Source organism: Myotis daubentonii, chromosome 2, assembly GCF_963259705.1.
Source record: "Myotis daubentonii chromosome 2, mMyoDau2.1, whole genome shotgun sequence".
Taxonomy (NCBI): Eukaryota; Metazoa; Chordata; class Mammalia; order Chiroptera; family Vespertilionidae; genus Myotis; species Myotis daubentonii.
This window is the reverse complement of record NC_081841.1, coordinates 34,525,903-34,538,217: the sequence shown is the minus strand read 5'-3', so window position 1 is coordinate 34,538,217 and position 12,315 is coordinate 34,525,903. Positions and strand designations below refer to the sequence as shown.

Below are 12,315 nucleotides of genomic sequence, written 5' to 3'. Positions count from 1 at the left end.
GGGGATAATTATGTGTACCTCATAAAGCAGTTGTGATGATTCAAGGGAGATTGAATACAAAGTACTTAAAAAAATCCTTGGCACATAATAATCTCTACTGTGTGATGACATTTTATGGTTATAAATGTTATTCTTTGAAATCAGGAACCCTGTATCTTATTACCACTTTTGTCTACTTGAAGCTCAGTTAGTATTTATTAAATTCAGATTTGAATTTAAGCATCCTTTCTGCCAGGGGATACAAATATAAACAAGTCATAGTTGTTGTCTGCAAGAACCTGGATTTGGTAGGGGAGTTAGTAACATAAACTGGTAATTATAATATATCAGTGTGATAGGTATAGCGATAGAGTGTTTTGAGATCACAGAAGAGAGTTTGGGGAAGGTTTTCTAAATGAATTGTATGAGCTGAGTATTTTATTAGATTAAATACATATTAAAATAATGTGTGTGTACATCATATAAAACTCAAAGCTATAGAATAAAGTAGTGCTCCTGTCTTACTTTTGATCATGCCTACCCCATTCCTACTCCTTTCAACTCTGTATATCTAAATAAAATATTTACTCCTTATATTTCTTATTTAAAAAAAATCTTAGCTGTTAATTGACTTTCTATAGCTTGGCTTTGTTATACTACTCACACTCTACCTCTACTTCCTAATACCACACATACTCCTTTTCCTATTGTCCCAATATAATTTCATCCCTTTTTGGGGAAAGTTAAATCAGTTCAGAAAACATGGTTACTTTGACTATGTTAATGTTGTTTATCATTGAGAATATTATTTATTGATTACTTTTACTTTGTATACAACTTATTTGGTGTTCCTGAATAATAATGGCCTATGTTCAAACGTATAGGTTTTACTAGAAGTGCTCAATGTCTGCTGGAATTTCTGAGTCAAGGCTAAAAGTGGGTGGGTGGCATATCTAGTGTGGGCCATGGAGGTGTCAGCTTTGGTGGGAAGGACCATTTTATTATTGGCATAATTTAGAATTGTTGGAGCCAGATGATAATAAGAAGCCCACTGACTTTTAGTCAGTTATATTATGCTTCTTAAAATTTCTCCAATATTGCACCCTCTTATTGCCTCACTTGGGCACACTGCTCCCACCAGCCTGCCCTTGGTAAGGCTCTGAGTTCAGCTGAGTAGGGCAGGGGGTGGTGCTCTGAGAAGGAGGTGGGTATTCCAGGCAGACAGGACAACATGAGTTAAAAGGAAAGGAGGTGGGAAATAGCGTGATTTGTTTTTGAAATTATAGAGAGCTTGGTTTCTGGAGAGCATAAGGCACATGAGAATCCAGAATGTGTGTATACATGTGTGCATATACACATACATACATATTGATAATTTATGTGCATGTGTTGTACTTTAGTTAATATCCAGGGCACAATAAGACTTAGAGCAAGGTTCAGGCTAAATGATAGTACAAGTGATATCCGAGTTCCCTGGAGACCAACTCTGATGTAGATTTGCATGCAGTAGGTTTGGTAGGTTGGGAGGGCCTTGGGGACAACACCTGTGAGGGGCCGAGAGAAGCAGGATGGGCTGAAGGAGAATCTGACTGTGATGCAGCTGAGGCTTCAGCTGCCCTATGGGGAGCTCTGGAACTGGGTGGCTCCTCAGAGATGCCCTGAAGGGAGGCGAGGGGACCAGACCTTTGCAAGGTCACATTGGTGTTGGATGTGTGCCATCCCTAGGGAGGGGATAGAACTTTGGATGAGAGCAATTCTTGGAAAGGGCCTTAGATGTGAGCATTCAGCAGCCAACACTCCTGGCAACTGGGACATGAATGCCACTAGGTAACACCCCACAGCATCCACTAAACACAACCTTCCTGAGACTCTTTCTTCCTCTATTTTTTTTTTGAATTTTCATAGATTTTTTTTCATGAAATATGGCTGACAAAGGTGGGTCTAAGAGATATAGTTCTGCCATTTTCCCATGTTCACTTATATTTGCATTATTAAAATTACTTGAAAATCTCTAGATTTTTGTTTTGTTTTCAAAGAACAATATTAAATCACTTGTTAACTTAGTGAGGGTTAATTTAGCTAAAAATTAGAGAATGTAATCCATAACCCACTTCCTTAAGCATATGGAAAATGTAGCATGGAACAAAACAATGAAACAGAAGTGAGAAGAGCATGACCGTGAACTACTTCCTGTTGTGATAGGAGGAGCACTGTGACAATCGTTTAGTAGTTAGGTTAGAAGATAAAACCATGTGGATCATTTTGAACTTCCAGCTTTGGAAGAAATAATTTAATGGAATGAAACCAAGGGAACATTTTAATTGGAGGTAAAACAGCTGATTGGATGTAGACATATGATGGTAGAAGAATTCTTGGCCAGTATGCAGACAACAGTGTAGGTCTAGGTTTTTCTGGTTCCCAGATGGGCATCTAAGTCAACGCTTTCCTATTTTTTTTTTATCTGTATAGTCACCATCAATAAAAAGTACTGCTTTACTAATAGGAAACACAAAAATGGGGTTGGGGTGGGGTAGATGGGGTCAATGGGGAAAGAAGAGGGGGCATCTGTAATACTTTCAACAATAAAGATAAATTTTAAAAAGGAATAAAGCATATCAATAGAATAAGAAACATAAAGAGAAGTTACAATATTTTCTTACTGTATTCCAATGGATGATCTTGCCCCGTCCCCACCCCCCACCCCCCATCAACCCTGAAGACTTCTGAGCTAGATTTCTAGAGCTTCAGTTATATGCTAAATGGGAAGAAAATGCATTGGAGACAAATTTTGACAATTTTATGAATTTGATCTCTGCAACTATGTAAATGAAATAGTATGCACTCCAAGCATTAAAAAATAAGTAAGATTTTAGACTATAATTGTGATGCTTTAAAATATTGTTAGAACCCTGGAGGGAGCTTGTGTGTCTATGTATGCATGTCTTTGTCTTTTTGTGTGCATGTGCGCTAGCCAGGGTCATAATGACTTAGCATTTCCTCCTATTTAGCAATTCCTCATTATTAACTAAAAGGTTGGGGCCACACTGACACTATTACCCCTCTGTATATCTGGCCTTAATTTATGAGCCATATCCTGGTTATATTCCAGAATGCTTTTGAATGCTCTCTTGTTGCTTATTTTTTCTGACTCATAAATTTATAAATCAGTTACATGCAATAATTAAAAGATATCTTTATTCGTGTTGTCTCAGTAATAGAGAACTTGAAAAGACAAAACCTTGCATAAATGTAGTGCATTCCTTTATGTCCTTTTGGGATTTAAAATGTTTATAAGCACTTTTTCTGGAAAAACTCAGCCTGGCTTAAAACAATGATCCCAGATTCATCTTGCGCCTGAACTTTAGATAGCTTAGCCTCCTTAGCATGTCTTTTATTTTGCTAATAAAATTTCATTTTAGTTGTATTCTCATTTTTTTTAACAGTGCCTGCTCACAGACAATTGTTGCTTTGAATTTATTGGAAGGAAGGAGATAAATGCATTTCAGGTAGCATTATTATTACTTTTTATAACAGATAAAATTAAAAGTTAGCGGGATTTGGAACCAGTATATAGAAATAAGGACATGGCAGTCAAAGTTGGATTCCTAAGGAAACTTAATCACATAGCCTTAAATATAGTTTATAAGTTAAAAGGTAGAAACCTTGTTATGCTAAAGTGCTTTGAAAAATAACAAAAAAACTAAGATTCTTTTTATATATGTACAAATGATCTTACCATCACTGAGTAAAAGACATATATTGTCTCTCACAAAAAACAACAACTGTGCCTTGCAATCTTCAGGTGATCCTATCCATACTTGTACTTAATCGCTTTGTAACTATTTGCATATTGATCTTAATAGTAATTTAGAAGAAACAATATTGTGTTTGACTAATCTTAACTATTATTCACTTATTGAAACTATTTTTATTGTATGTTCTTTGTCACATATGACAAATGTTGAGTAATAAGGTTATACTGGTAAGCCAACATAGATTTGGTCCCTGTTCAAATGGAGCTTTCAATGCATAAGAAAGATAGGATTATACTTACCTGGCAGGGGAGATACCATGATCACGAAGGTGGTTTCCCCAGGGCGAGGCTTACCCATTGCACTCCGGGTATGCTGACCCCTGAGATTTCCCCAAATGTGGGAAACTCGACTGCATAATTTGTGGTAGTGGGGGACTGCATTCGCGCTCTCCCCTGAAAAAAAAAAAAAAAAGAAAGATAGGATTGATCATCTAATTGTTCCAACAAGTAGAGATAATAGAGAGACATTCTGTTCTCCAGTGTAATTGTGACTGGTAGCAGGACTGTTTTATGTATTTTTTTTATTGTTAAAACATAGAATTTTAAAGAAATGATATCTACCTTAAATGTTTTAGGATTTTAAGCATAATGTATTTTATTATGTTTCATTGTTTATCAGTGTTTTTCAGTGAGCCAATTAATTAATGGATCGTCGGGGCTTTTAAGTATGCGTCTGCTGAGTAATGGTCCTTGCCATCTTTTTTGGGAAGTTAAACCCATAATAATATATGCTTCTATTTTTACCTTTTATTTACTAAAATTGTCAGGAGGGCTTAAAGGCGTTTGGCAAGGAAGCTAAGTGCAGCATTTATCCAGGTTTTTTTTTTTTAATTTCCCCAATTTTATTAAGTTGTTTGACACCCAATTTAGTGGTTTTTAAAAACAATTTACCTTTATTTTTAAAGCATGCAATCTAATGTCACTAAAAGCTTTCTTCTTTGCCCTCATATTTCATTAGTTATATACCATTTAATGAATTTACCCAAATACAATAACAAATGGAAATGACATAAACAGACTTGGGATCAAGCAGACAAGCGAAGTGGCTAGAGTGGAAGTGTGGGTGAGCTCCAGTAGCCTCTTTGCCATTCGGGTGCCAGTGCCATTAGTATGTTTTGCAGAGGGAAGGCCGCACATCAGTTACACTGGTGACTGGGTGAATGTAAGTTCATTAAGAAAGTTGCACCTATAGTACTCGTGATATGTACTGTGGAGGAAGAGTACAAGATTGAGGGAGACAGAAGATAGAATGCTTATTCGGTAACTCACAGGAGGCTTTCATCAGGAGGAGACATTTGAGCTGGGATGTGAGGAAAAATAAGGGCAAAGTAGGTGAAGAAAGTGTGGGTGGGTATGGAGTAAAGAACCCCATGTGCAAAGCTCTGAAGTGTTAATGCTTAAAATAGTGAGGAAGTAAAGGAGATAGGAGTGGTTGGGACACACAAAAGAAGCTGGTTTGGCTCAGTGGATAGAGAGTCGGCCTGCGGACTGAAAGGTCCAGGTTTGATTTCAGTCAAGGGCACATGCTTGGGTTGTGGGCTCAATCCCCAGTAGGGGGCATGCAGGAGGCAGCCAATCAATGATTCTCATCATTGATGTTTCTCTCTCTCTCTCTCTCTCTCCCTTCCTCTCTGAAATCAATAAAATATACTTAAAAAAGAAGAAGCATAGAAGTTGTGAGGAGGGAGGAGTCTCCTTTGTACGGTCTTCAAGGTGATGCTAAGGCTTTAGGTTTTATCATGAAGGCAATGGCAAGCCATGAAAGGATTCAGATTTGAATTTTAAACAGATCTCCCTGGGTGTTTGGAGAATGGGATGGCGAGGCATGAGTTATGAAGTGATTAGAGTAGTCTAACTAAGAAACGTTGCCCTTGTCCCAAAAACTATTTGTTCTACCATTTTTGGGGGGCCTCATCCTGCTCCATGACCAAATGAATCCTCAAAATACTCGAGGAAAATCAGAACCTAAATGTATCAAAGTGTAAATCTTTTCAATATCCAGGAAGCCCTGGAACAGTATTTTCTATAGTGCACTTTGCTGACCATTTTCTCCTTTTACTTTTGTATTTATATTCATGATTTCAGCACATTACATTTTCAAGACAATAGGAAAAAAGAGGAAAATTCATTCTTTTAAGTTATTGACTTTCTTTGAAAGGACAGCAAGTGTGTTTATTTTATTACTATGGGTCCAAAAATTAACCATGAAATGTCATTTTCTACTTCTAAATAATGTGTAACAAAGAAATGCTTTATTGCAACTTCATCAATAATTCAAATGCAACTTAAAAGAAAGTAGGGCAGCATGAGGAAAAAAGCACACTTGTTCCATAATTGAGTCGATTACATAGTATTGAGTCCCATTGTCATATTTATATTGATGAAACAACTTTTATAACTAAAAAGAGTCTAATAAGAAATAAGACCTCAGAATTATGGGGCAATGACAGAGACATTTTTCTCTATATAGTTTTTGTATTGTATTGTACAAATAGTGAAATCAACCTTTTACTAGTTTGCAATAATGAAGGAACAGCCTTTGAAAGGTACTCTTGTTGGGATTTTAGTAGTTTTCAAGACTGTGCTGTAATAGCCCGAGCTATTTTGGAATTGTGCATACATTAGTGTACTGGTGCAGCAGGATACAATAATGTGTGAAAAAGTACACGATCACACCTTGTTTAAATTTTCAGTCTTTGTGCATAATTCTACAGTGAGCTCTTGTCAGGTTTTTACTATATATAGGAGAAAAAAGTTTAGAGGGGCCTATAGATCAGGGTTGAATGTAAATATGACTATGAAAATCAGAGTTTTTCAGTGTACTTTTTTGAAAGATCATAACAGTTAAGTTTATATTACATATAATATTTTGCAAACCAACTGGGAGTTTCAGCATGTAGACCTATAACCATCTGAATGAAATGTACATCAGCTCTATTTCCTATTGGCAGAGTATAAGTGAAAAGTACAGAGCTTGATTTTTTTTAAAACAATGATTGCACTATAATTTATGCATTCATATTAATGTTTTTTTCTCAAAATTGTTACCCAGAGAAGCAAAACTCTGATTCCAATGATGCCCTTGTTCAAAACATTTTGGAAAACTTCCTCTCAGAATTGTCTTTTCAGTCATTTGCAAGCCTGACTAAAAACATCCATCTCATTACTTTCTATTCGCATTTCATACCAAGATTCATCATCCTTTTTCTATTCACCAGACTTGGCTATAAATGTCTCTCAGAAATGATGAAAATGGCTAAAATTGACTTTCAAATTATGAAATTTGTCACCGTTGAGGATATTTAGAAGTATGCATGCGTGTGTGTGTGTGTGTGTGTGTGTGTGTGTGTGTGTGTGTGTTACAGACTTAGAAAGCAGTTTCAAAAGCAGGCAGAGGCAGGAATGGCTGATCTTCAGAGCCAGTGGTTGTTCTAAGGTGGCCACTATTTGGATGACATGGTATGTTTGTTTAAAAACCAGTCGTGTTACTTTTTAATGACACTGTATATTAGTTTTTACAACGTATACAAAGAAAAATGCAAATGACTTTTGGAATGCAAGGCCAAAATACCTTACACAATTAGTAGCATATTTTATTATTAAAACAATTAAAGGATTAAGCAACTATAATGCTAATCCAATGTTGGCAGATTCTTCAGATGATGGCCCTTTATGGGACCATCTCTGTAAAATTTTACTTTATTTAAATACTGCCACTTACTGTCTGATTTATGAGTATGTGCATTTCAATTAGACTCCTGCATAATTTATATTTATTTTCATGTTATTAGAAGGCACTGTTTGGTAGCATTTGAAATTTTCATTTTAGTTGACCTCTTCCTATAAGTTATTGACCCAGTTTTCAAAACGATTAGTACTTATTTTCTTAACCCCTGGTTAAGAACCCAGGTAGTTACATGTGCTTGAAATGTAAAATAATTGGGTTGAATTCCAAATATTTTCTTAATTTAAGAAATCCATGTCCATTCAGTACAACTCACGCAATGTTTATGTGTTGAATGATTTACGAATAAAATGAAAACGAACTGGTAATATACATATCCAGAGCGCTTGCCATTCACCTCCACTTTGAACATCTTTGCTAGAGTGTTCTCTCTCCAATGGGAAGGAAATGCAGGAAATGATTGCCAGAGAGACTCAGTTGAATAGCTTTTATTTTCTGAGAATTAGAATTGGAATTAGTGCTGTCTAATAGGAGAGAGTTGACAATTCAAATATAAGTTTGCTGTGACCAGGTTTTGTGACCCTGTTCCCTGAAGTTTCTGATCTCCAGCTTTGTGCACTAACAGTTGGAATCAAATGCCTAGATTTTTAAGAATGTCATTGGTAGCTCTGAGAATTGATAAATTGAAATGCAAACCAGTGTTTGCATAGGAAGATCTGGAATACACTTTTGCACCACTTTTCAGTACAGCTCACTCTTTGCAGACAAAAAAGGCTTCTTGTTTAACATGGTATGTAATTTGTGTAGACGAATTTGTGTCATACTGATTCTTTTATCCTGGTTAACTTACATGTCAATATTCTTTTTTTCTGGTTTCATAGAACTAAATTGGGTTTTCTTTTTTGTGAATGCCTTTGTCCTTGACTATTATAAAAGTTTTAAAATACAGGTTTTATGCAGGAATATTCCAGACTAATAGCTATTTCCTTCCTATTAAACACCTTAGTTTATATTAATGAAATTGGGTGCTGTTTCATTTTGGACAAAAAGTTTGTTTTCCGAAAAGGGAAAAGAGTTTTGAAACTGAACATGTTTGACACCATTAGTTCTCAGGTAATCTTATATTACTGATTAACTGTCATGGATTTTTGACAACAGATGTCATATTTGAAATTCCATTGCAGGAAAGTATAGTGTTGTGATAGTGTTCATTTGCAATGTACTTATTCAGTGCAAATCATAAAAATCTGTAATAGAATAGAAAATAAAAGCTGAGCAGTATTTTTGTTCCCTTTAGGAAAAGTAGATTCAGAAAGCTTGTATTATAAATGTATTATAGTACTATTTACCAAAAGCTGGGAGTTTTATTCTTGTAGGAGTTAGGCTAGCAAGTAATGTTTATATAATCCTGATAAACATTTCTTCATGACTGAATTTTGAGTGGAAAACTTTGTTTCCTAAAAGCCTCTGAGGGAAAAAAAAAGAACCTGTCCTCGATTGTGTGTATTGTGTGTGTGCGTGAGTGTGTGTGAGCATGTGCATATCTGTGTGTTTAGATCCAGCTTAATACCAACTAATGCCAACATCTGGCAAAGAGATGGAGACCTGGGAATTTGTTGCTTGAAACCCGGGGACAAAGTGTTCTGAGCCGACTGCAAACATAGCTGTGGACTTGAACTGGAATCTTCAGGGGCAGAAACGTCTTAAGTGTCTGGAAAATTGGCCTGTTGAGTCACCATGAAGGCACTAAAACAAAACTAATTTTAAGCGGGTCAAAGTTCAGTGATTCCCTCTGGAATTCAGACTTTTTTTTAAAGAGTCTCATGTTTAAGTGAAAAGGGTCAAAGTTGATGCACTGTTACAATGTTTTGAATGCTTTCCCTTCAGAACAGCCACCCAGGCTGGGATTAGCATGAGGAACTGCAAGGCTGGCACTTCAGCGTCTGGGTTAAAAATATTTCAAAGCAGTAAATGCAGTCAGTACAGAGAGATCCCTGGGAGCCTTGCTATTCAAAAATGTGTGAGCTCAGGGCAGTGACTGCAATGTAATTTAGGGCAGTCTATGCTTCATAGCTTTGGAGAATATTGCTTCCCGCTAATGTTCCATCGGAGGGTGGTAGGACAGTAGTAATTTCAGAAGGTGGTATTCCTGGTTGTCTTACATCGAAAACTTCAAAATAAATAAAAGGACACATCAGCCGAACAAGAAATGTAACCATGGAAAAGTACTAATGACTCTAAATTTGAACTGAACAGATACAAACATCAGCATGGGCGTAGGAATATTTTAAGGCGGAAGCATGGCAAAAGCAATTTCCCAGGGAATGGACTGCACAGGTACGTACGGAGTATGACAGAGAGTCCGCAGGAACTCAAGAAAGTGCCTGGTCAACAGCAAGGTGCTTTAACTAGAACCAGATGTAATGCTGTTGAATATTTGAATTGAGGAATTATTTTAGACCGTGGAAACCTAGGAGATTTAATTTCAGTAGCTGGCATTCAGATGCTATCTAGATGTCCCGAGGATGCCAAGTAATTGCTGGTCAGAATTCCCTGAATGAGATTGTATTGGGATCCTCTGTCGGCCTCCCCCTGAAATGTGTGATTCTTGTACTTTTCACGATTAGATGTTCTATACTGCAGCTTAAATGTGGTTGAGTAGGCAATTTTTTCAGTCTGAAGATCTTGTTGCTGACTAGAATGAGACCTGCACAACATTCTGAGACATTAAAAAGAGCCTATCATTTTATGGGGTGCATCTAGGAAAGGGGAGAGGAACATTTATTCTGCCTTCAAATCTAGAGACTCAGCTAAAAACTCCGTGTAGCTATGAAATTTGGCTGGTATCCATAGTCTGCTCAACTCCTTATGAAACTTTGGTGGTTCTTATCAGCTACTTCATTCTCCATGATACCAGTTGCAGAGTAAGTCTGTGGCTCTTCTCACAAACCTACGATACTCACTTTAAAAAAGCTTTAATTATGCAGTTATTTATTCAATAAATGTGTTATTCCAATTTGAGAAAATACATTTTGCATTGTGTTTACTGTGTCTCAAGAGAGATGAACTCAGTCATGTCTGTTTATTTTAATGAGATAAGCCAGGCACATATGATAATTTTCTACCAAAACAGAATAAAAATACGTGAGGAAGAAGGAAAAGCCAAGTTATTATTATATGAGATATTATTGTATGTATATTGTAAGACACTTTATGATGACTTTCATGCAACTTTTAATCTGAAAATGACCCAAGTTGAGCTGAAAGGTGAGATGTCATACATGTTCTCTGTGTTTTCTTTACTAACATAGGTTAATAGAAAGTGGTTTTAGATTTAGAATCTTGAATTCAGTTATGTTTATAATTGTTAGCATTATGAATGCTGCTTATTTTAATGTAGTAAAGGAAGAAGAACAAGAGTGAATCAAATATTACAAAATAAAATAATAATAATAATAAATATCTTAAGAACTGGTGCCATAATTATAAGACAGAATTCTGAATCTCAATTATGGACCAGAAGTTTAAGTGTTTGATCAGGAAAGTTCAAAAACAAAAATTTATTTCCCATTTGAACTATATGAAGAAATACTTAAAAAATCAATAAACTCAATATTCTAATTTATTATTTCAACATGACTAGTTAATAGTTTTATCATGTGACCTTTTAAAAAAAAGGTGTTGCTCTGAATTTTGCCCCTCTACCTGTCTTTGCAAAAAGCTTTTGAAAAAGGAGCGGTTTAAATCTGTCTGATAGTAACATGTCCTGATCCGTCTCTTTTCCCTACATCTCTATCAGCTGTTAAACGTGTGCTGACTGCTGGCTCCTCATGCTGTGCTGGTCCTTTTGTTTAACTGGCCTTGCCCTTAGCTTCCCACTTAAACCAGCTATCAGAACCCTATAGGTCAACCAGATAGCTGGCCTCATTGCACGCTCACCTGAAACATCTTTTGAGGTGGGACCTATGATTTCATGACAAATAGTCACCTCAGTGGGGAGCTGCAGAGCTCACCTCTATCTTCCAAGGGTTAACAGTAACCTGTAATAATAATTTGGTGACACAAAATGCTGCTTCTTATGCAGTACCTATTTCCAGAGGCCTAATTTAGGTTTGTATCAAAATGGATATCACAAACAGTGCAGCTTCCCGCTGAGAAGCAAAGTGCTGCTGAGAGATTTTCTGTGATTCTTTTGGTGGCATCTGGGAGGGGTGACGAAACACGGCAGGGAGGAAGCAATTGTCACTCGCTTATCGTGTGGCTGGGCCAAGCTGTGGTGGAGGACGATTTTCAAAGGGGGAATAGCTTTATGGAACTGTCGTACCAGGAGCCGAACTTTGTTCTATTGTACTTGGTACGAGGCAAATTTTAGAACGGGATGGCAAACAGCAGAAGTGGTTTCAAGAGGTAGCTTATTTTTTGTATGATTTTCATACTTCATGCTCTAGCAACACTGTGGCACACCTACCCAGGCGTAAATACAAATATGATGATACAGTGCCAAGGAAGTTTTAAACTTGGAATCAGTTGAACGTCTCAGTCCCTCATCACAGAACCCCTGATGGTGCCCGAGTCATTCCAATCGGAAAAGCCAGCAAAGCTGGTCTGCCACCATGTCCCATCTTTAACCTTTCACCCTATTTTTAAATCACCAGTGCCTGCCCTCAATACACTAGGCTCCTCTATTGTCCCAGTTCTTTTCACAAAAGAAAGCACATGCAAATTTATCATAAATGTTCTTACTTAACTATACCCAGGAGTATTTGTACTTTAAATAGAGTATGAAGGGTTGTTTTTCATAAATGTTTAGAGTTAGAATGTCTGGCTGTGCTGGTAG

General features: G+C 36.7%; 1 protein-coding gene and 1 non-coding gene across 2 annotated transcripts in view; both read left to right on the top strand.

Annotated features, from left to right (window-relative positions):
* The window catches only part of SOX5 (SRY-box transcription factor 5), a 980,574-nt gene that overhangs the window by 13,633 nt on the left and 954,626 nt on the right, over positions 1 to 12,315 (top strand). The gene's annotated exons all lie outside the window — the stretch shown is intronic.
* On the top strand, positions 4,026 to 4,189 carry LOC132228970 (U1 spliceosomal RNA). Its single transcript, XR_009451559.1, has one exon. It is a non-coding gene; the product is annotated as a U1 spliceosomal RNA (small nuclear RNA).